At 44.5% G+C, this 23306-nt stretch overlaps 1 long non-coding RNA gene across 1 annotated transcript in view; it reads right to left on the bottom strand.

The window, feature by feature from the left end:
- Positions 1–359: 359 nt before the first annotated feature.
- Positions 360–23306, bottom strand: part of LOC103890078 (uncharacterized) — a 74158-nt gene continuing 51211 nt past the window's right edge. Inside the window, exons 4-5 of the long non-coding RNA XR_002914495.3 lie at positions 2573–2769; positions 360–768 (exon numbers count right to left, since the gene is read on the bottom strand). This is a non-coding gene — a long non-coding RNA (uncharacterized LOC103890078). The remainder of the gene's footprint in view (positions 769–2572; positions 2770–23306) is intronic.

The following is a 23306-nucleotide window of genomic DNA, read 5'->3' as shown; positions in this document are numbered from 1 at the left end:
TTTTGGTTTTAGCCTCATGACTATGGACTGGCCACCCAGATCCTGGGAAACACTGGCCATTTCCCCCATGACTGTCTTCTTGGACAGCCACGTCCAGGACAATTGCTTGTCTTCATCTTGTCTTCTATATTGTGGCCTTAATCCATCCTGCCTGGTCAGCTGTGTTCTGGACAGCTGCTATACTGATTGTGCCATCCAGATCTATGGCACTGGCTGGCTATGCTTTGGCCTTAGATATTTAAGTCCACCTGATTAGGCTACTGATGACTGTGTCCTGACTGACCACATTTTGGAAAGTTGTCTATACATATTGGTAAAACATCTGGTCAAGCCCCCTCTCCACATTAAATTTTTTCTGATTACTCATCTATATCAGTCAAGGTTCCACCAGAGAAGTAGAACTAGTAAGACGTGTGTGTGTGTCTGTGTGTGTGTGTGTTTGTGTGTGTGTGTGAGAGAGAGAGAGAGACATGGAGAGAGGGAGATTGATTTATTAATACTAGGATATATTATTTATATGTATATTATTAAAGGATCATTAACACTAGGGACTTATTACAAGCAATTGGCTTATGTGGCTGTGAGGACTGGCTGGCAAATCTGGAATCCACAGGGAAGGCCCTCAGGAATGGCAGGCTGGAAACTGCAGCAGGAACTGAAGCTGCTGTCTACAGGTAGAATTTCCTCTTCCTCAGAGAAACTTTGGCTCTGTTCTCAAGGCTTTCCACTGATTCGATAAGGCCTACGTAGCTCATTTGGGATCATCTCCTGTATATAAAGTCAACAGATTGCAGACGTTAACCACATCTACAAAACACCTCCCAGCAGCACCTGGGCCCATGTGTGACTGAATCACTGGGCACTCCATGTGAGAAGGGCTGCCACCGCTGGTTCCCTCGTTACAAAGGCGGGTCTCCTTACTGTTCATCTGAATAAGATAGAGTCTTCTTCTGACGCTTGGTAAGGCCAATTTCATCAGCCATGGATGGAGGCGAGACCTGGGGTTTTGGTCAGCTCTGCTTCCTCACTGACATACCCACTAAACATTGTCCATTGTCCATCTATACACAACTTTAGGGATGTTTGGTGTCACTGTTGGCCAGCACCCTGGTCTCCAAGTGGAATTTTCTGTTAGTCTGAACTTTTCCTCCAGGTATATCACATGGCTGTGTCCTACCCACACTTCTGGGGACAATTTAGAAAGGACATGGGCTATGTTCTTAGCACGTCTCTGACACAGAAAGCCAAGCTTGCCTTCACGGCATGGCGACATTTGTATTTGTGGCTCTGATGCAGCGAATTCCATGGCCATAGAAGAATCTGAGTCTGTCCACTGCCTGCAGTTCCCTCCTCTCTTCCATTCATTCATTCATTTGTTTATTCACTCATACAGTGAACACTGTCACATGGCCACCACAAGCCAGGCCCTGCTCCAGGCCCCAGAGACCCAGCAGTGAACAGGGCACAGAAATGCCTGCTGTCAGGCTTCCATTCTCCCAGGGAGAGGGAGTTCACGAATGAATGAGATCTGTCTGGCGGCAAGAAATGTTGTGGAAAATCATAAAGCAGGGTTTGAAGGACAGAGGATACCTGGGGAATGGTCCCCCCATTAAGCAGGGTGGTTAGAGTACATCTCTCGAGAAGGGAACATTTCAACAAGAAGGGGAAGAAGACAAGAACCAAGCCATGCTGTTATGAGGTAGGTGGGGGACATTCCAGGCAGAGTCCAAGGCCAGAGAATGCTTGGCGTGGTTCAGAGACAGTGGGGTTGGGCAAGTTTGGAGTGCATGAAGGGGAAAGAGAGGGACAGCTGGGGAAGAGGAGGTCGTAGAGGCAGCAGCAGACAGGGCTTGACAGCCACTGTGAGCCTGGCTCTGCTCTGAAGGAGACGGGAGCTATCAGAGCGTGCAGACACTGGAACGTGTCCCCTTCCGACAGAGCTGCTTAGTATCTGGTTGGGATTGCTGGCTGCTGAGGACCCCAGCCAAGCTGTCCCCAGGCATCACCCTCTGCTAAAAGGAGCTGCCTCTATCAAGGCTCCCCCTTCCCTGGAAAGTGCAGGGCTGAAAGGCCCAGCCCCTTCCCCTCAATATGGGACATGTTCTAAGCCCACTCCAGCCCTAGAGCTCGGTGAGTTTGGCAGAGGCCCTCAGTGAGACTACACTGCAGCCAGCTCCTCCTCTTTCCAATTCTCCGGCCTCCTGGGGAGGCTCCTGCCCACCGTCAGGGAGGTTCCCCCACTCCCTGCCTTCCATGCCAGGGGCACAGCACCCTGTGTTCTTAGAAGAACGCATTGATTTGGTCTTTAGTGTTTCCTGCACACCACTCCAACTGTGCTCTTTTCAGCACACATCTCTGAGTGACAGTGTGTGGCTACCCCTTTTCTTAGTTTGAGGACCAGTGCTGATCTCTCTGCTGTAGTGTATTTCTGGGTGTTCATGCTGGATTTCCCCACTCCCAGAAGCAGATCCTTACTGAGACTGCCCCAGAATCGGGGTATCTCCCCAGTGGAGATTCCATTTACAGGTGGGATTGAAAACAGGAAATGACTGTCTGCACGATAAGGACTTACCACGTCCCCCACCTTCACTATGACCATAACTTGCACAGTACCCACTTCTTGGTGGAGAAAGTGCAGCTGTCAATCAAAAAAACAGGCAGGTTCTGATTAGAGACATGCCTGCAGCCCTCCACAGCCATTCCTGTGAACCGTCCTGGCAGGCCTCCAATATGCTGCTCCCACAGAGAAGTCTGTCTTGGAGGGAGTGCCTACAATATACAAACAACAGATCGCATTAATAAGAAAACATAGCCAACCTAATAGGAAAATGGCCAAAGGATATGAGTTTACTGAAGAGGATGTAGATAGGCCAACTGCCATAAAAAAAGATGCGCAACTTTACTAGTAATCAAGGAAATGCAAATTAAATCAACGAGGAGATACTGTTTTATTCACCTACATAACTGGCAAAAATTAGTTTGATAATCTCATGTGCTGTCAAGGTGGAAGGAAATTGGATGTTCTCATGCCCTGTGAAAATGCATGTGTCTCAGGGCCCAGCAACTTCACTTCTGGTTTTGGTTCCCCAGAGAACCCGTGGTGCCTAAGGAGGCACATCCAGGGATGTTGCAAGTGGACGCTGGAAATAAGGGCATTTCTGTCAACTGGGGAATGGCTAACTAAGATGTTTTGTAATCACGCAATAGAATATTGCACACACACAAAAAAAAACTTTTATCTACCCGTATCAACACGGAAGAATGTTTTTGAGGTCTGGAAGGACACCATCAACTTCATAAAAGTAATTGTTTTGGGGAGTGCACCAGGGAAAGAAGTTGTTCAAAGGGAATTTGGGGCTTATCTGTAATCTCTCAATTGTCTTAAAAGACAGCATCTTAATGTATTTCTTGTGTAATTAGAAATAATGTTTGGAGTCTGTCTTGGGCATACATTTTCCTCTCCCACTGTCTTGTCTCCTGTCCTCAAGCAGGGAGCTCCTGTGCATTCAGCACCAGCTAATGGACAGCCTTCTCATACCCTCCATCTCTTATGTTTATGAGACACTCAGGGCTCTTCAGTTCACACCCATTTTTGCCCAGCCAACCACCCCACAGACCAACATGGAGAATATCTAAAAATACTTCAGACCATGCCACTAGCTATTGCTGAGGAAAAAACTGCCCCAAAACTTCATGCCTTAAAACAATCACTAATTGTTTTTCCTCACACATTTGTGAGTTGGTTGGGAAATGCTTGTGGTTTGGGCCAAGTCCGTCTGAACTTGGCTGGCTCACTCTATGTCTGCAGTCAGTGGGTGGGTGGCCAGCTGGCTGGCTGGTCTGCAGTGGCCTCACTCCCATCAGCTGGAGCAGCAGGAATAGCAGGCCCTGGATGGCTCACTCTCTGGTGGGCAGGCCCAGGGTTGTCCGAGCAACAGGCACAGGCATCCAATAGCAAGTGGAGTAAGTACAGCCTCTTGAAACCTAGCTCAGAGATGGCACACTATGGTTCCTGTAACATTCTGTTGGCCAAGTCTTGACTCACAGGGCAGGAAAACAGACTCACCTCTTAATGGGAGGTGTGCAAAGTCACAGGCAAAAGGCAAGGCTTTAGGCAGGAGTGAAGAGTCGTAGCCATTTGTTTCAACCAAAACCAAGAGGGCCATGCTCCCTGACCATGTTGTTGGTCTGCATCCTTCATGACCCCCAGTGAGCACAAACTCAATGAACTAATTAGTCTAGAACACACTCTGTGACAGCTGCTGTGGCTTCCACCCCTGCAGTGTCCTTGTGCCATTGCCATCCTGACAGTCTGGCAGGCCTAAAGGTGCTGCAAACCACTAAGAAAGACCCAACAGGACATTCTCTAGGGGAGCAAGAAAAAATGTAAGAATTTTGCAGACCTCACACCAGGTCCTTGCAGCAGATGTCAGGAGCCTCCATCCTGCTCACCTACCTCCCCATAAACAAACTCTCTCAGGTGGAAGCCAGAGAGCTCTCCAGAGGAATGGAGGGACTCTCCTTTAATGCCATGGCATATGACTTCTGCACCCCCTCTACCATCTGTGTCACCAAGTCTCCTACTCTTGTTGTACCAGGCTGCCCTCCATCCAGGAGCCAAGTAGGGAAGCTGTATGTGCTGTCCTAGCAGGCCTGTCACATCATCTTTGCCAGCTGCTGCTCCAGAAGGACCTGGACTTAATGGTAGCTAGGCGAACTCCCAACCAGCCCTGAAGTTAGTTCATCCCTAGTTCTCAGGGCCAGCCAGCAGAGAAGCACACACTGCAGATCCAGGGAGGGCAGCCTTCAAAGGAGTCTATGTGCAGTTCCAGTCCTATTGCCCTGGGCAGCCCCTCTTGCTATACATCTCAATTGACTGTTCTCTGCTATCCACAGATCAATCCCTCCCCCCTTGGCCCACCCAACACTGCCATGGAATTGGCTGGGGTGGCTGAAAGTCTAGCCCAGTGAGAAACACCAAATGCTACACTCCAGCCTCTCTAGGACAAGTTCCTTCAGTCATTCCATGGTTAAGATCTGACCTTTTAAGTCAGATCTGAAAGGAACTGGAAGGGTCCCTCTGGACTGGTCGGGGAGAATGCCTGGATCTAGAAGCCTAGCCTGCCCTTGTCTCTGCTACCCATTCCTCACGTGTCCTGAGTTGACTCTTTCACATGGGAGGCACTTGGGCCTTGCATGGACATTCCTCCCATGGCCTAGGAAGCAGTCCTGGGTGTAAGAGGCTGGAGCCCTGTGCCAAGAACCAGGACTTGGGTTCAAATCCCAGCTTTATCATTTACTAGCTGTGTGACCTTAGCAACTGTCTTTACCTCTCTGAGCCTGAAAAAATTGGTGTGAGTAGAAAGTGCCCAATAAATGTTTGTGAGCTCTAGATATAACTGTAAAGTCTCAATTTGCCATGAATTTTCTTTAAACCAAGATTCCATGACTTCCAAAAGTTTGGGAATCTCTGGTGTAATCCCACAGTTTCTTTTCATAAGTTTTTGGCCTGCTTGCTGTTCAAAACATGAATTACAGAAAGGAAACGTTAAAAGAGAAATAGCCCAGAGGAAAAAAAAATCTGCAGCATTAGGGCAAAGTGCTGGGTGACAGCTTTGAAATGAAGCCACAGGGTTGTTAATTGCATTCACTTTGCCCCGGGGCCTGTGCTCCCCTCTCTTCTCTGGTTTGGGATCAATGTGAGGGATGGCAAATGGGATTAAGGAAGGCAGACTTTGATTAGGCCATCAGACAGGTAAAAAGGTATTGAGCTGACTCCCAGTGACTTGTCACTAGATACAATTAACTGGTGCAATCCTGTATGTGTGTGTGCATGTGTGTGTATGTGTGTGTTCTTTGCCTCTATCTCTGTCTCTCTCCTCTCTCCCTCTTTCCTTTGCCCCCTACTTTATCCCATTTGATAAAGCATGTGCACTCACACAAAAGACTTACTAGGGACTTTCTCTCAGAATCCAATGTTCAATGTGTAACCAAATTTCCATAGTGGTGGACTCTGGGGGCTCTGTTCATTTCACACATGTTTACTGAAAATCTACTCTATGCTGAGCAAACCTTACAGATGAGAGATAGAGCAGGGAACAAAACAGATGGTGCTGCTGTCCTTATGGTGCTTCTGAACCCTGAGAACCGAACAGGCAATTGACAAAGGGTAAACATCTCACATGAAGTAGTCATGAGCACTCTGAAGAAAGTAATTAGGGCAAGAAGATGGAGAGTGAATGGGAAACTATTCCAGATAAGGTGGTCACGCAAGCCCACAGTGTACTCAGTCAGTGAGCATTTCCCAAGCACCTACAGCATGTCCAGCTCTGGATGGGAGCTCTGGGGAACTCCAGAGAAGAGACACGAGCCCTACTCTACAGCTTTGTTGGGGAAGCAAAGCTTGTGTACCTAAGAGTGAGAGAAGTCTGAGACAGGACACCTGGTCAGATTGTGTGGATTAAATGTAAGACTAGATACAGGAGAGGAAAGCATTTGTAGGTTGGAAAATTGGAGGAAAGAGGGTAACACTGATGGAACAGAGCAGCTGGAAAAAGGGAGCCCTTTTTCTCCTGCACAGAGGGTAAAGGAGAACTCAGATATAAATGTGTTGAGCCAGAAGTGAAGGAGGTTAGCAACTGCTGACATAGCCCTAGCTATGGATGAACAGCTGCAATTCTGGCACAGACTGGGAGATTTACAAGCATCTTATTATGTCAGGTTTGCTCAAGCCTGTGAGAAAACTGGGACTAAATTAAGCAATAATTATCGGCAAACAATCTAAATTAATGAATGATGCATGTAAGTGTGCCTGAGGGTTGCCTTTCTTTAAATCTTGCTCTAAATGGTGACTTTGATGCAGGCCAAGCCTTGCATCAAGCACTTCACATACATGATCTCTTTTAATCCCTGTAGCAACAGCTGAAGGAGTACTATTATTATCCTTATTGTGTAGATAAAGAATTTGAGGCTTGGAGAGACAACATAACTTGCCCATGTTTTTTTCCTTAATTAAATAAGAACCCATTGAATACTTACAAACACAGTTAGTAAAACACAGGACCAGGATTCAGACCTAGGTCTGTCTGATTCTAAAAACCTCATTCTGATCCATTGCACTAAACCTGTTTTCATAAATAAACTTCATTTTTAAAAATACAGTTAACACTTATGCTGAGCTAAACTCACAGAATTCTACTTTGTTTTGTAATAAGCAAGAATTACAGAAGAATGTCTTATAACTCAGGGTCAATGTGGCAGGGTCGTCTATTGCCCCCAGTAGCAGGCCTGGTACTGGTAAAGAAACTGCAGCTTCTGGACTGTTTACTTTTAAGATGCAAAGCTGCGGAGTGATGGCAGATATACCTCTGCTTTGCTTGAGATAGGCACCATTCCTCATGGGGTTTGTGACAAAGTGGCTTGCTCAGGAAAGAGGGCTACAGGGGCTGGCCAAGCTGAAATGTGGGTAAAGACAATGAAATGAAGCTGGATCACAGAATCTCCTACCCTAATACCTAATGAAACAAATTAAATAGTAAAAACAAAAGGGAAAAATCTATTTAAAAGGTAAAAATTGATGAGCACAAACCTACAAAGAAATAGAAAAACCACATGTCATGAAATCACTCTTACCTGCCCATGTCCCTGTAGGTAGACCCACCAAGCCCAGTGCCACTGTAGATCTTAAAACAGTTTTGTAACTTGGCTCCAGTTCCTCTCCACTGTTGTCTTAAAGCACTGTCTTGCCAGCCCAAGGACCCAGAGGGAGACCTGCTTGTCTGTACCACCAGAGACAAGCCTGCAGACCTTAATCTCAGCTGTGGACTCTTAAGCATCTTTATGACTCGGTTCCAGCCCCTCTCAGCCATGGCCTGAGGCCAGTACTGCCTGCCCAGGGACCTAACCACTGACCCAGTGGAAGGCTTCCAAGGAACTTGGAGGAAGCCACACCTATCCACATACTTAGTACCAGACCCACTGTCTGTGGACCCTGAATCAGACTTCCATCCCAGCACCAGCCCCTACTTACCAAGGTCCTAAAGGCAATCCAGGCCACCCAGGGACCAGACAGGATTTACAATCCTTCAAACCCCTGGTAACAGGCTGCTGATTTTTTGCCAGCACCAGAGCCCACTAGCCGCAGACCCCACTGCAGATGCAACAGCATCCACATAACCCAGGTGAAATCCCACTTGGCTACAACCCCAGAAGCAGTCCCATGATGTCAGGGACCCAGTGGGAGGTCTTCATCTGCCAAAATCAGTCTATAAAGACTAAAGAGGTGTTTCCTCTTTCAAATTCACAAGGCTACGCAGATGACAAAGAATCAAGCAAGTATGACACCACCAAAGAAACTAATAAAGCTTCAGTAATTGGCCCCAAAGAAATGGAGATCTATAAATTTCCTGAAAAATAATTCAAAATAAACATCTTATAGAAGCTCAGTGAGAGGCAAGACAATACAGACAACTAAATGAAATAAGAAAAACAATGCATAAACAAAACGAGAAGTTTAATAAAGAAACAGGAACCATTAAAACAAACCAAACAGAAATACTGGAGCTAAAGAATATAATGAAAGAACTAAAAAATACAAGAGAGTTTCAACAGCAGACACAATCATGCAGAAGAAATAATCAGTGAAGTCAAAGACAGGTCATTTTAAAATAGCCAACCAGAGGAACAGAAAGAAAAATGAATGAAAAAAAAGTAAAGCATAAGAAACCTATGGGACACCATCAAAAGGACAAATATACAAATTACAGGAGTCTCAGAAGGAGAAAAGATAGAGAAAACTTATTTAAAGAAATACTGGCTTTAAAAGAAAAAAATTCCCAAATCTTGGGAAAGACATCCAGATGCATGAAGCTCAAAGGATCCCATGAAAAATTAATCCAAAGAAGAATATTCCAAGGCACATTCTAATCAAATTGTCAAAAGACAAAGATAAAGAGAACCCTGAAAGCAGCATAAGAAAAGAGACTCATCAATTACAAGGGAACCCGCATAAGGCTATCAGTGGACTTCTCAGCAGAAAACTTGGAAGCTAGTTTGGGAATTAGATGATATTTTTAAAGTACTGAAAGAAAAAACCTGCCAACCAAGAACACTATATTCAGCAAAGCTTTCATTTCTGAAGAATAGAGTCCCTCTATCCTTTCAATTTTCATATCTGAAGGATAAAGTCCCTCAGCTTTTATTTGTCTAAGACAATTTGGTTTGTCCCAGACAAATAAAAGCTGAAGGATTTTATCTCCATGAGATCTGCCTTAAAGAAATACTATAGAAAATTCTTTTGGTTGAAAAAAAGTGATGCTAAGTAGCAACATAAAAACATATGAAAGTGTAATACTTACTGGCAAAAATAAATATATAGTCAAATTCAGAATACTCTAATACTATAATGATGACATATAAATCACTTTTAACTCTATTGTAAAAGTTAAAAAGAGTATTTTAAAAACCATAGATTTAGTAATCTGCTAATGGATACACAATATGAAAAAAAGTAAAGTATGGCATTCATATCATAAAACAAGGGGGAGCAGTGAAGAGGTAAAACGTAGTGTTTATATGCAATTAAAATTAAGTTATCAGATTAAAATATATAACTATGTTTTCGGTAAGCTTCATGGAAGCCACAATGAGAAGACTTGTAGTAGATACACAAAAATAAAGAGAAAAGAATCAAAGCCTATGGATACAAAAAATCAACAAATCACAAAGGAAGACAGCAAGAGAGAAAGGAGCAAAAGAACTACAAAACATTCCAAACACAATAAACAGAATGGCAATGGTAAGTCTTTCCACATCAATAATTACTTTAAATGTAAATGAATTAAATTCTCTAATCAAAAGACATAGTATAGCTGAATGAACTTTAAAAACAACAATTAATATCCAACAACATGCTGGCTACAAGGGGCTCATTTCAGCTTTGAGGACCCATAGAGCCTGAAAGTGAAGGGATGGAAAAGATATTCCATGCAATGATAACCAAAAGAAAGCAGAAGTGCCTCTACTAATATAAGGCAAAATAGGCTTTCAGTCAAAACTTGTCACAAGTGACAAAGAAGGTCACTATATAATGATAAAGCTGTCAATTCATCAAGAGGATACAGTAATTATAAATATTTGTGCACTCCACATTGGAGCATCTAAATATATAAAGCAAATATTAATAGAATTGAAGGGAGAGATGAACAATACAGAAATACTAAGGGACCTCAATACCTCACTTTCAACAATAAATAGATCATCTAGACAGAAAATCAATAAGAAAACAGTGGCCTTGAATAACACTGTAGACTGAATGGACCTAACAGACATTTACGGAGCATTCCACTCAACAACAGTGGGATATATTTTCTTCTCAAGCACACATGGAACATTCTCCAGGATAGATCATATGCTGGGCCACAAAATTAAACACACTCCTGAACAACCAATAAATCAAAGGAGAAATAAAAAAGGAACTCAAAAAGTATCTTGAGACAAATAAAAATGGAAACACAACATACCAAAACTTACGGGATGCAGCAAATACATTTTTTATGAAGGAAGTTTAGAGTAGTAAATGCCTATTTTAAAAAAAATCTCAGTAAACACCCTAACTTTACACCTCAAGGAATCAGAAAAAGAAGAAAAACTAAAACCCAAAGTCAACAGCAGGAAGGAAATAAAGATTAGAGATGAAATAGAGACTATAAAGACAATAGAAAAGATCAATAAAACTAAGAGATGTTTTCTGGGAAAAAATAAAGTTGAAAACATATAGCTAGACTAACCTAGAAAAAGGAGAGAGGAGTCAAATAAATAAAGTTTTAAATGAAAAAGGAGATATTACAACTGATGCCACAAAAATGCAAAGATGCTAAGAGACTACTATGAACAATTATGTGCCAAAAAATTTGATAACCTAAAAGAAATTGATAAGTTTCTAGAAACATGCAACCTACCAAGATGGAATCATGAAGAAATAGAAAAGCTGAACAAATTAACAACATGTAAGGAGATTGAATCAGTAATACAAAACTTCCCAACAAAGAAAATTCCAGGACCATATGGCTTTACAGGCAAATTCTACCAAGCATTTAAAAAAGAATTAATGCCAACCTTTCTCAAACTCTTCCAAAAAATTGAAAATAAGGGAACACTTCCAAATCTGTTTTATGAGGCCATCATTACTGTCATACCAAAGCCAGCTAAGAACATAACAAGAAAAGAAAATTATAGGCCAATATCCCTGATGAATATAGATATAAAAATCCTTAACAAAATACTAAGAAACAGAATTTGACAACACATTAAAAAGAGAATTCACCATGATTAAGTGGGATTTATCTGTGGGATACAAGTATGGTTCAATATACACAAATCAATAAATGTGACACACCACATTAACAAAAATAATATGAACATCTCAATGGATGCATAAAAAGTGTTCAACAAGGCCAGGAGTGGTGGCTCACACCTGTAACCCCAGCACTTTGGGAGACCAAGGCAGGTGGGTCACCTGAGGTCAGGAGTTCAAGACCAGCCTGGTCAACATCATGAAACCCCATCTCTACTAATAATACAAAAATTATCTGGGTGTCATGGCACAAGCCTGTAATCCCAGCTACTACGGAGGCTGATATGGGAGAATCTCTTGAACCGAGGAGGTGGAGGTTGTAGTGAGCCGAGATCATGCCATCGAACTCCAGCCTGGGTGACAAGAGAGAAACTCCGTCAAAAAAAAAAAAAAAAGTGTTCAACAACATTTAACATTATTTCATGGCCAAAAAAAACCTCTCAATAAATTAGATTTAGAAAGAATGTACCTCAACGTAATAAAGGCCATATACGACAAGCCAACCTAATATCACATTCAAGGGTGAAAAGCTGAAAGCTTTTCCTCTAAGAACAGGAACAATGCAAGGATGCTCACTCTTGCCACTTCTATTCTACATAGTACTGAAAGTCCTAGCCAGAGAAATTACTCAAGAAAAAAGTAATAAAAGGCATCCAAATTGGAATGGAAAAAGTTAAATTGTCTGTTCCAGATGGCATGATTCCAGATGGCATGATCTTATATATAGCAAACCCTAAAGTCTCCACCCCAAAACTGTTAGAATAAATGAATTTAGAAAACTTATAGAATACAAAATCAAAATACAAAAATCAGTTGTATTTCTATATATCAACAATAAACTGTATAATAAAGAAATTAAGAAAGCAATCTGATTTACAATGACATCACAAAGAATAAAATACTTAGAAATGAATTTAACCAAAGAATTAAAAGATCTCTACACAGAAAACTGTAATACATTGAAGAAAGAAATTGAAGACGACATGAATACATGGAAAGATAGCCAGGTCCATGCATTTTAAAAATTAATATTGTTAAAATGTCCAAACTACCCAAGCAGTCTACAGATTCAGTGCAATCCCTGCAAGAATCCCAATGTCATTTTTCACAGAAAGGGAAAAAGACAATCCTAAAATTTGTTTGGAACCACAAAAGACCCCAAAGAGTCAAAGCAATCTTCAGGGGAAAAAAACAAAGCTGAAAGCATCACAGCCCCTGATTTCAAAATATACTACAAAGCTATAGTAATCAAAACAGCATGGTAGTGGCATAAAAACAGACACAGATGCCAATGGAACAGATTAGAGATCCCAGACATAACTTCATGTATCTTTGTTCAATTGATCTTTGACAAAGTTTTCAAGAATGTAAAATAGAGAATGGACAGTTTCTTCAATAAATGGTGCTGTGAAATCCATATGCAAAAAAATAAACTTAGGTCCTCATCTCATACCGCATATGAAAATCAACTTAAAATTCATTAAAGACTTAAATGTAAGACCTGAAACTGTAAAACTGCTAGAAGAAAACAAGGGAAAAGCTCCAGGGCGCTGGTCTGGGAAATGATTTTTTGGATATGGCCCCAAAAGCACAGGCAACAAAAGTCAAATAGATCAAAGAAATTGCATCGAACTTAAAAGCTTCTGCACAGCAAAGGAAACAATCAACAGAGTGAAGAGACAAGCTATGGAACAGGAGAAAATATTTGCAAACCATCTGATAAGGGGTTAATATCAAAAATATATAAGGAATTCAAACAACTCAATAGCAAGAAAACTAATAACTTGATTTAAAAATGGTTGAAGGACCTGAATAGACATTTCTCAAAAGGGGACATAAAAATGGTCAAGAGGTGTATGAAAAATACTCAATGTCACCAATCATCAGGAAAATGCAAATGACAACTGTGATGAGATATCATCTCACAGCTGTTAGAACAGCTATTATCAAAAAGACAAAAGATAACAGGTGCTAGTGACGATGTGGAGAAAAGGGAACTCTTGTACACTGTTGATGGAAATGTAAATTAGGACAGCCATTATTGAAAATAATTTAGAGGTTTCTCAAAAAACTAAACATAGAACTACCATTTGATCCAACAATCCCATTTCTAGGTATATACTCAAAGGAAATGAAATCAGTATGTTGAAGACATATCTATACTCATTCATTGTAGCACTGTTCACAATAGCCAAGATATGAAATCAACCTAAGTAACCATCAACAGATGAATGGATAAAGAAAATATGGAATATAGACACATGGGATACAATGCAGCCCTAAAAAAGAAGAAAATCCTGCCATTTGTGACAACATAGAGGAACCTGGAGGACACTGTGCTAAATGAAATAAGTCATTAACAGAAAAACAAATACTATATGACCTTATTTATGTGTGGAATCTAAGAAGTTGACCTTATAGAAGCAGAGAGAAAAATGGTGGTTGCTAGGGACTAGGGGATGAGGAGGATAGGCAGATATTGGTCAAAGGGACAGGATAAATAAGTTCCGCAGATCTATTGTACAGAATGCTATACAAGGTGCATTATTAGTTAATAATAATGTATGTATACTTGAAAATTACTGAAAGTAGATCCTGAATGTACTCACACCCCCCAAAAAATTCATAAGTATGTGAAGTGATCAATATGTTAATTGTCTCAATTTAATCATTTCAAAATGTATACTTGTATCAAAACATCATATTGTACACCATATAGTCTCATGAAAAGAAACACTCAGGTCTCAGGCCATCCTGAGCTTGTCCCCTGCCATTCAAGTCTATGTGGTCCTGAGCCTCCTTGGCAGCCTCTGATCTAGATGTGGTTGGATGGAGGGGCCTCAGGAGGTGTCTGGAGCAGGCCCTGCATAGCTGCACTGGACAAAGGTGAGTACAGTGTGGCAGGGCTGAGGGGCTTCCAACTTTGCTGCATGCAGGAGAAGCTGGAGCCCAGCAGTTGCTGGGGGGCACACCCGGCTGAGGAGTGGCCCCTATCTCACATTTCATGGAGTTCCAGGAGAGGGAATAGGCCAAAGAAGCTTCCCACAGCTGCTTTCATGCCCTCAGCCTGCAGAAAGTAGGATAGAAGAAAACACCAAGCTTCTCAGAGGAGAATTGAAAAGAGGTGGGGAAGACAAGGAGAGTTGCAGACAGACAGGCTGGATATTGGCTCGTCGCCCTCCGTCTGCATGTCAGTTGGGCTATATTTTTTACTGCAAGCAGCAGAAAACCCAATTTAATGTGGCTTAGCTAACAGACTTTATCATCCTGCTTAGTGAAAAGCCATAGGTCCCAGACCCTTCCATCTTTCTTTGTCTTTCTCAGCTTGTTTCCTTCAGGCTGACGTTCCTCATGATCCCAAGATGGTTGCAAAAATTCCAGGCATTACAGAGGCAACCTCAGGTCTCCATGGCTGGAATCAGGTCACCTGCTTCTTCCTAAGCCCAATGACTAGGGAAATGAAATTACTATCATTGGCTTAGGCTAGTTAAAACCTAACCCTCCCCAGGGTTCCATGGAGGACAGTGGACACCCAGACAGAACTGGGGCTGTAGCGATACAGAAAATAATGGCAGTAACAGGCAGTGGTGGATATGGGTGAGTAACCAACAAGGTTCGCTCTACTCTGGTTAGATCAACTGTCCCAGTACCTTTGTCTAAGCACCCAAAAGAGCCCTGCTGAACCTGGGCATGAAGAAAGGCAGGCACAGCAGGGGGTAGTTGGGACAGAGCCTCTGTTTAGGAGTGTGACAGGCAGTTCTCCATAATTATCAAGATTCCGACAGTGGTGTGCTGGGAAAGAGCTGGCCAGTGTGCTGGGGCCACAGCAAGCACCCTGGGGCTCAGAGAAGATGGACAAGTTCTCCTGAGTTGGGCCTGGGCTCACCCAACCCCAGCTCCTGGCAGGTGGATATCCTGTCAGTCAACTTTCTTATGGGTGCAGCTCAGCAATCCCAGAAACCACAGTCGTGTCTTGACCTTCCAGTAGAGGTGTGTCCACACCCAGGGATATGGTGGTAAAGGAAGGGGGCTGAGTTGAGAAGCCTTGACAAGAGGCCTCCACGGGCCGTTGGTACCTCGGGTGTGGTCCCAGATGCCCACTTCCCTCCTGCCTGTGTGAGGTGTCAACATGCTGGCCCAGCGTCGCCCACACCCTCTTGATCCCACACAGCTGCCAAACACCTCCTCAGCTACCCACTTCCCTCCCTTCCCTTATTTCAGACTTTCTCAAATTATGCTTTCTCAAATATTAATTATGTCTTAATTTACACTTAAATTTTCTTTGATTTTTTGCATTTCTTTAATTTACATAGTGTGTACCTAACAGGACACTTTATTATATCTTTTCACAAATGGAAGAGAGCCTCATTTTCCATAATGCGACTACAAGAAAGCACAATGAAGTCACAATAAAGTTATTAAGCCCTAATTTGATACCTCAGCCTGGCAGGACTCTAAGCCCCAGGCCTGCTTCCTCTTTGTTAGAGCAGAGAGATTAGCAAGTATTATAAAGGTGTTAAACATGCTAGCACCAAATCCAGACGTTCCCCTGGAAGTCATTAGGAGACGGGAAGGATAATTTGTAAGGGAGCAACTTCTTCCACCGCGGAGTCTGATGGCGGTGGGCTGCCCTCAGGCCCTTCAGTGCACCGGCTGAGCCTCCTCCCGTGGGGGGTGTCAAGGAGGGTATGTGTCTGCCAGGCAGGCGGCAGCTGCGGGGAGGCACGTGGGGAAGGGGAGGTGACCGCCGGAGAGGTGCAGCCTGCAGCCCGCTGGAGGGGCCCCGGAGCCGCGCTTGGAACGCCTGTCCCCGACCCCTCAGTGCCCGCGGATACGACGCTCTTGCGCGGAGTTCGCGAGGCTGCGGGACAGCTGGCGCGCATGGCTCTAACCTGAGACTCCGGCGGGACACGGGAGGCACGGACACTCACGTTCCGGAGGAGGCACAGAGGAGGAGCTCCGATTTGGGAGCGACTCCCCGGTCTGGGGCAGGCAGAGGTGTCCAGTTCGGTCCTGGGTGGCAGACGCTCCGTGGGCCCGAGTCGCGCCCCGCCCTGAGGCCGAGGGCGGGAGGCGGAACCGCAGGTGAGGGGCCAGGGAAGGGAGGGGACGTCATGAGCGGGCGCGGAGCCGCCAGCGCCTTCCCTCGGCCTCAGGACTGTGTCCCACAGCAGCCACAGGGCAGGCAGGCAGGGAGAGGGCAGCGCCTCAGGCTTGGAGCGCCCGCTCCCAGGGCAGGGCGCATGAGAGGCCCAGGGGCAAAGGAGGCTCCACGTTCTCCATCTTCTGTCCACAGGCTGTCAGGCACGCGGGGGACCCTCTTCCCAGCTATCTCCTTCTGTGAACCAGTGTACATCTCCCTCTGATGTTATTTTTCACAAATAGTAGACAAACACAAGCTACACACACACACATACACACATATGCAGATATACACACACTACACACATGTATGCACACATGCACACACACACTACACACACACAGGCACACATACAGATACTACACACACAGTACACGCACATAGGCACGCACACGCACATATGCAAACATATGCACATTACACAAACACATATGCACACATACACATGCTACACACATATATACACATACACTATACATGTATATACATATGCACACACTACACAGGCACACATACACATGCTATAAACATATATATACACTACACATGTATACACATGTATACAGCACATATATACTATGCACATGTGCATGCATGCACACACATACTACGCACACATAGACACATACCACACACTATACACACATGCACACATATGCATACACTACATGTGCATGCACACATAGGCACACATACACATGCTACACACACATAGACACACATACACGTGCTACACACATCTATACACACAGATGCACTACACACATACACACTACACATACATAGACATACACACTACACATACTATACACACATACACGCATATGCACACATACACTACACATACATAGGCAGACATACACTACACACTACACACACACACACACACACACACATAGGCAAACATACACACACTACACCCATATGCACACATATACACATACTACACATATGCACACACATGCTACACATATACACATATGTGCACACATACACATATACACATATACACACGTAGGCACACATACACACACATACATCCTCAGTCTCAATGTAAAGTTCTTATTTCTATGGGTCACAAAGAGGTAGAAAAACATTGCTCTAAACAATGCTCACATGTTCACATGTGAAATGCTAAAAAGAGCATGGATTTTGGAGTCAAACAGACTTGAATTCTAGGCTGGCCCTGAAACCTACCAGCTCTAGGATCTAGAAGGGCAGGGGATCTCTCCTCTCTCACCTCATCTGTGATATGGGGTAGAAATCCACCCTCCCTCAACCCCAGTTAATTTAAAGTGACAATGAAATGGCAGATCAGCCAAAGTGATTTCTAAACAGTTAAGTCCTGTACAAACGCATGATATTAAGATTGTTAATATTAGGCCCCAGCCAAGAACCCGTCTTAAGCCATGGTCCAGAAAATCAAATCTTGTTCTTCAATTGCATCTACTTAGCCAGCTGTTCAGTTCCCATATGCTCCTTTCTCTTCCAAAGCCTTAGCCGCCAATTGGAATACAAGATAAAAAACACCATCTGTGCCCCCAGTCCTTCAGTTCCCTGCCCAGGACATCTCGAGGCCGGGAGATGATTTCCCAGTTTCTTCTGGCACTGCCGTTTCCCCCTGGCTGGCTGCACTGGAGCAGAGCTGAGAGCCTCGGCAGCCTCTCCACCTTGATGTGGACGGTTCTCCACTGCCCACCAGAGGCCCCTGTGACTCCCAGACCCGGTCCCGCTGTGGCTGGCCACGGGGCTGCTGCATATTAACTCTTTGGCTCTGCGGCTCTTTTGCAGTGTCCACCACATCAGTCCCGCCCCAGCCTGGAGGGATATGTGCCTCTCACCCCAGAGACTACATTGAGGGAGCAACCCATAGGAGGGAGAGCAGCAATGGCCTCTGCTGGAGGTCTTCCCAGGAGCCTCTAGTTACAGGGTGCAAGATGTGATAGACTGATGCAAACATGGTCCCAATTCTGCATCCTTCCCTGTGTCCATGCCCTTGCAGTATGGCTGCGTACTTCTTCCCATCAAGATGTGAGGTCCATTCTCCTGCCCCTTCAGTCTGGGCTGGCCTGTGACTTGCCTTATCAGTAGAATGGAGTGGAAGTGAAAGTGACACTGTGCCAGTTCACCTGCAATGTAAACAAGCTTGGGTGAACCTGTGGGGGAACCCAGAAGAGAGCTTGTACGCCCTCCTAGACCAGCCTCCACCCAGCAAACCCTCAAACGAGTAATGGACCCCAGCCTATATCAACAGAGCTGCCTTGCCGACCCTCACTGGCCCCAGATGCATGAGCGAGCCCACCTGAGATTATCAGAATTGCCCAGCCAAACCATAGACTTATAAGAAATAATGGTTATGGTTTCAAGCCACTAGGTTATAGGGTAATTGTTATACAGCAACAGGTAAGTGATACATAAGAGCATGCCCCCCTCCATTAGAGGCACCAGGTGGGAAGGTATGGACTCTTTTAGGTTATTCTAATGATATCCTGCCACCCCAATCAGCCTTTGGACAGAGCCTAAGAACCCTGGGGGTGAGGTGAGAATCTAGCCCCCTATCCTGAAGCCATGTGGCAGGAAATGAAGGGAAAAGTGTACATAGCATCACAGCAAGTAGGTTGACACTAATCACCAGACATCCCTGTCCCTGCTCAAAACCCCCCAGGCCCTCTCATCCACCCCAGCTTCTCCTATCCTAGGTCCCCTACCACTCACTGTTCCCCAGTTTGCTAGAGAAGTCTCAGCAGGCTTCTTGCTGAATTATGCTGAGCGATTTCTCTCTCCCTCTCCAAGCCAACCAGGTCAAGCTCTGGGTGTGCTTTTGCACAAAGGCTTGCCTTGGTGTCCTGCTAGCCAAGTAGTTCCCAAAGGATGGTGCAGTTACCACTGGGGATGCAAGCAATGATTGTAGGTGGTACAGGGTCAAATATTTTAAATGCTAATTGTTCCATTTCGATTGTAACATTATTCCAGCATGGTCATCCCTTGGTATGTGTGGGGATTGGCCCCTGAGGAGACCAAAATCCATGGATGCTCAAGTCCCTGATATGAAATAATGTTGTATTTACATACATACATACATCCTCTTCACATACCTACATACATCCTCTCGTATACTTTAAATCATCTCTGATTACTTATAATGCCTAATATAAGGTAATGTGATTTAAATAGTCATCATGCTGTATTGTTTTATTCATATTATTTTTTATTGTTATATGTTATTTTTATTGGATTTTTAAAAAAAATCTTTGATCTGCAGTTGGTTGAATCCATGATGCAGAACCCTTGGACATGGTGTGCCAACTGCATACTTATCCCTTACCCTTCAAGCTGCCATAACAAAATACCATAGACTGGGGAGCTTATAAACAACAGAAATTTATCTCACACCTGGCAAGTTCAAGGTCAAGGTGCTGGCAGATTCAGTGTCTGCTGAGGGCCCACTATCTGATTCTTAGGTGGCACCTTCTTACCGTGTCCCTGCACCATGGGAAGGGGGAAACCAGGTGTCTCTGGAGCCTCTTGTATATGGGCACTAATCCAACCATGAGGGCTCCACCCTCACGACCTTGTCACCTCCCAAAGGCACCACCTCCTAACACTATCACATGGGGGATTCCATTTCAGCAGGTATTTTGAGGGGACACAAACATTCAGTCTATAGAAATTTGTTAGCAAATATATTTAACTAAAATATAGCTAGCCCTAGCAATCTTTGATGTAGTGTTCCCATTTAAAATAAATGTGTTTAAATGCAACTGGATGCTCAATTGGGAATTTCAATGGAAATATCCAAATCCAATAGATGCCACACCTCAAGGTGTTGAGAGGCCGGATGCAGAATTCACAAAGAAGATGGCTTGCAACAAGAGTAAGAGTCGAGTGGAGAGAGACGGTTTCTGAAGAAGGATGTTGAGCAGAGAGTGGCTTGTGTGCTGGGAGGGCCGAGGGGAGTGGATGAAGGGGAGTGTGCCCCTCACCTCTTACTCAGTGGGAGGGGCTCTGGGGAGGACCTTCAGCAGGATGCGGGGTGTACCTCTGAGTTTGGGGGACACAAGAGCTGGCAGGTGATAACATAGCTGAGGACTAGGGCGGCAGGGGGTTGTGGCTCTTGGGCTTCAGGGCTGAGAGAAAAAAGACCCACATTGGGAGAAAGGGTGGATCCAGGTTCTGTGGAGCCTGCAGCGTACACAATCTGGGATCCCCTTGCTATGGACAAGAATATCAAATTACCATGGAAGCCCCTGGTGGGTCCCTCAGGATCTGGGAAGGGGCCCGGGCAAGTCATAGCTCTGAAGCCGAAGCTGCACCAGCTGCACGGCACATGACCTCTGCGTGGACAGCAGCTACACCAGAAACCAGGACAATGTGAAGGGGGAAGAGTAGGTTGTGCGCTAGATGTGGCCACATGGGAGAGAGAAACAGCCAGGACTGTTCTTCATCCTGCCCAACAGGGGCGGTAGGACTCCAACAGAGAAAGTCCACACTGAGAAAAGGGCAAGCCAGAGGAACGGGGCTGCCAGGATCCCAAAAAAGCCCGCGCCGGAAGGAGCCCAGATGACTGGGAGATAGCCTCTGAGCAGAGCACCAGTCACAGGTGAACACTCCTGTTGCCTTAGGTCTCCTCTGCTCCAGAGTGGGGCAAGAAGAGAGAAATGTACCTAAAGAAGGACTATCTCACCTCCTGCCATAAACCACCAACCCTCAGTGGCAATCAGGAGGGTAGAGGACACATTTTTCAATTACTTGGACCTGGACACTCTCAATTACTGAAATGTGACTTAAAGTGACCACAGGACTCTTTTTCATCACCTAAGGCCAATCAGAGAAGGCTCAGCACAGGCCCTAGCTTTCACAATCATTCCCTTTGAATTATGTTTGCTCAATGTTCCAAAGGGTCGATTTTTTTATATACGGAGTTTTCCATTTTTAATATTTGGTTAAACAAAATAGATCTCTTATAAACAAACCCAGCACAAGGCCAACAACAAAAAGGAATAAAAGCAAGACAATCAAAAAGCCTAGGATTGCCTGTTATTGGGCATCAGGGTCAGGCCTGCTCACCTTCCTTAAAGGAAGTGTGGCTTTTTGCCCTTGGGCATCAGCATGGGTCCCTGTTCCTAAGCACCAGAATTGGATATGAAGAGAGAAACCAGCCCTGAAATGGTTAAGCATCTTTCCATATCCCATTGGCTCAGGGACTCCAAGTGCATGGGGACTCCCAAAGAGTCAGTTTTTAAAAATGTATTGTTTCACTTTGCTAGCACAGCCACAACAAAGCACCAAGACTGGGTGCCATAAACAACAGACACTCATTGTCTCAGCTCTGGAGGCTGAAAGTTTGAGATGAAGGTGTCAGAGTGGCTGCTTTCTTCTGAGATCACTCTCCTTGGCTTGTGCGTGGCCGCCTTCTCATTGTTTTCTCATGTCCTTCCCTCTTGGTGGTCTGTGTGTCTGATATTCTTATATGGATACCAGTCACATAGAATTAAGGCCCACCCTGACAGCCTCATTGTAACTCGGTTACCTTTTTAAGACCCTATCTCCAAATATAACCACATTCTGATGTACTAGGGGTTAAGATTTCAACATGTGAATTATGGGAATACACAAGCCAGCCCATAACATATATAAAATAAATAAAAGCTATTTAGACTCCAGGATAGGGAGCTAGACTAAAAACTTCAATACCTTAACCACACCCAAGGAATTTAACATTTGAACACTAACATTATCTACTATCTAGCACATAGTAAAATTTCCCGATTGCCCCCAGATTTCCTTCATATATTGTTTTATGACCCAAGATCTAATTAAGGATTTTGCACTGCATTAGACTGATTTTTTTAGTCTCCTTTAATCTAGAACACTTCTCCTGATTTTCTGTTGTCTTTCATGACTTCGAGGTTTTGAAGAGTCCAGATTTTATGGACAGCACCTAGATTTGGCCAACTGTGTGCTCGTCATTAGACCCAGGTTAGACACTTGGACAGGAGCTTTCCATAGGTGGCAGGGGTTCTTCCTACCGTCTTGCCTCAGGAGTTGCGTGACATATGTCTGCCCCATTGCTGGGGATGCTAAGTGTTATCCCTTGGTGAAGGTGGTGTCCCTCAGACTCCATCATACAAAGATGCCTTTTCCAAGTCTTTAAATTAACAACTAGTTTTCAGGGTGATGCTTTAAGACCCTGTGACGCTCCAGTTCCCCAACAGACTTTGACCTGAAGGTTGTTGCATTCACGGATGACCTTCACCTGAGTCAGTTACTATAGGTGGGTGGTTGCAAAATGAACTATGTCATGTATATACAATCAATACTACAAAAGCATCCTTGGAAAGTGTTACTAAATGAGATAAACAATAAGGATGTGGAAGAGTGGAACCAAAGACAAGGCCTATAACTAAAGATAATACAGGCAGGCGCAGTAGCTCATGCCTATAATCCCAGCACTCTGGAAGGCCAAAGCAGGAGGATCGCTTGAGACCAGGAGTTCAAGACCAGCCTGGGCAACATAACGAGACCCTGTCTCCAAACAATCGTGATATTAGGATAGTCTCATATTAAACCTAATGTGGCTGGGCACAGAGGCTCATGCCTGTAACCCCAACACTTTGGGAGGCTGAGGTGGGCGGATCACCTGAGGTTAGGAGTTCGAGACCAGCCTGGCCAACATGGCGAAACCCCATAAATACAAAAATTAACCGGGCATGGTGGCGGGCGTGCACCCACCCACCCAGCTACTCGGGAGGCTGAGGCAGGAGAATTGCTTGAACCCAGGAGGCAGTGAGTTGAGATCGTGCCATTGCA

Source organism: Pongo abelii, chromosome 2 (genome assembly GCF_028885655.2).
Source record: "Pongo abelii isolate AG06213 chromosome 2, NHGRI_mPonAbe1-v2.0_pri, whole genome shotgun sequence".
Classification (NCBI taxonomy): Eukaryota; Metazoa; Chordata; class Mammalia; order Primates; family Hominidae; genus Pongo; species Pongo abelii.
This window is presented reverse-complemented; position numbering and strand designations above follow the sequence as displayed.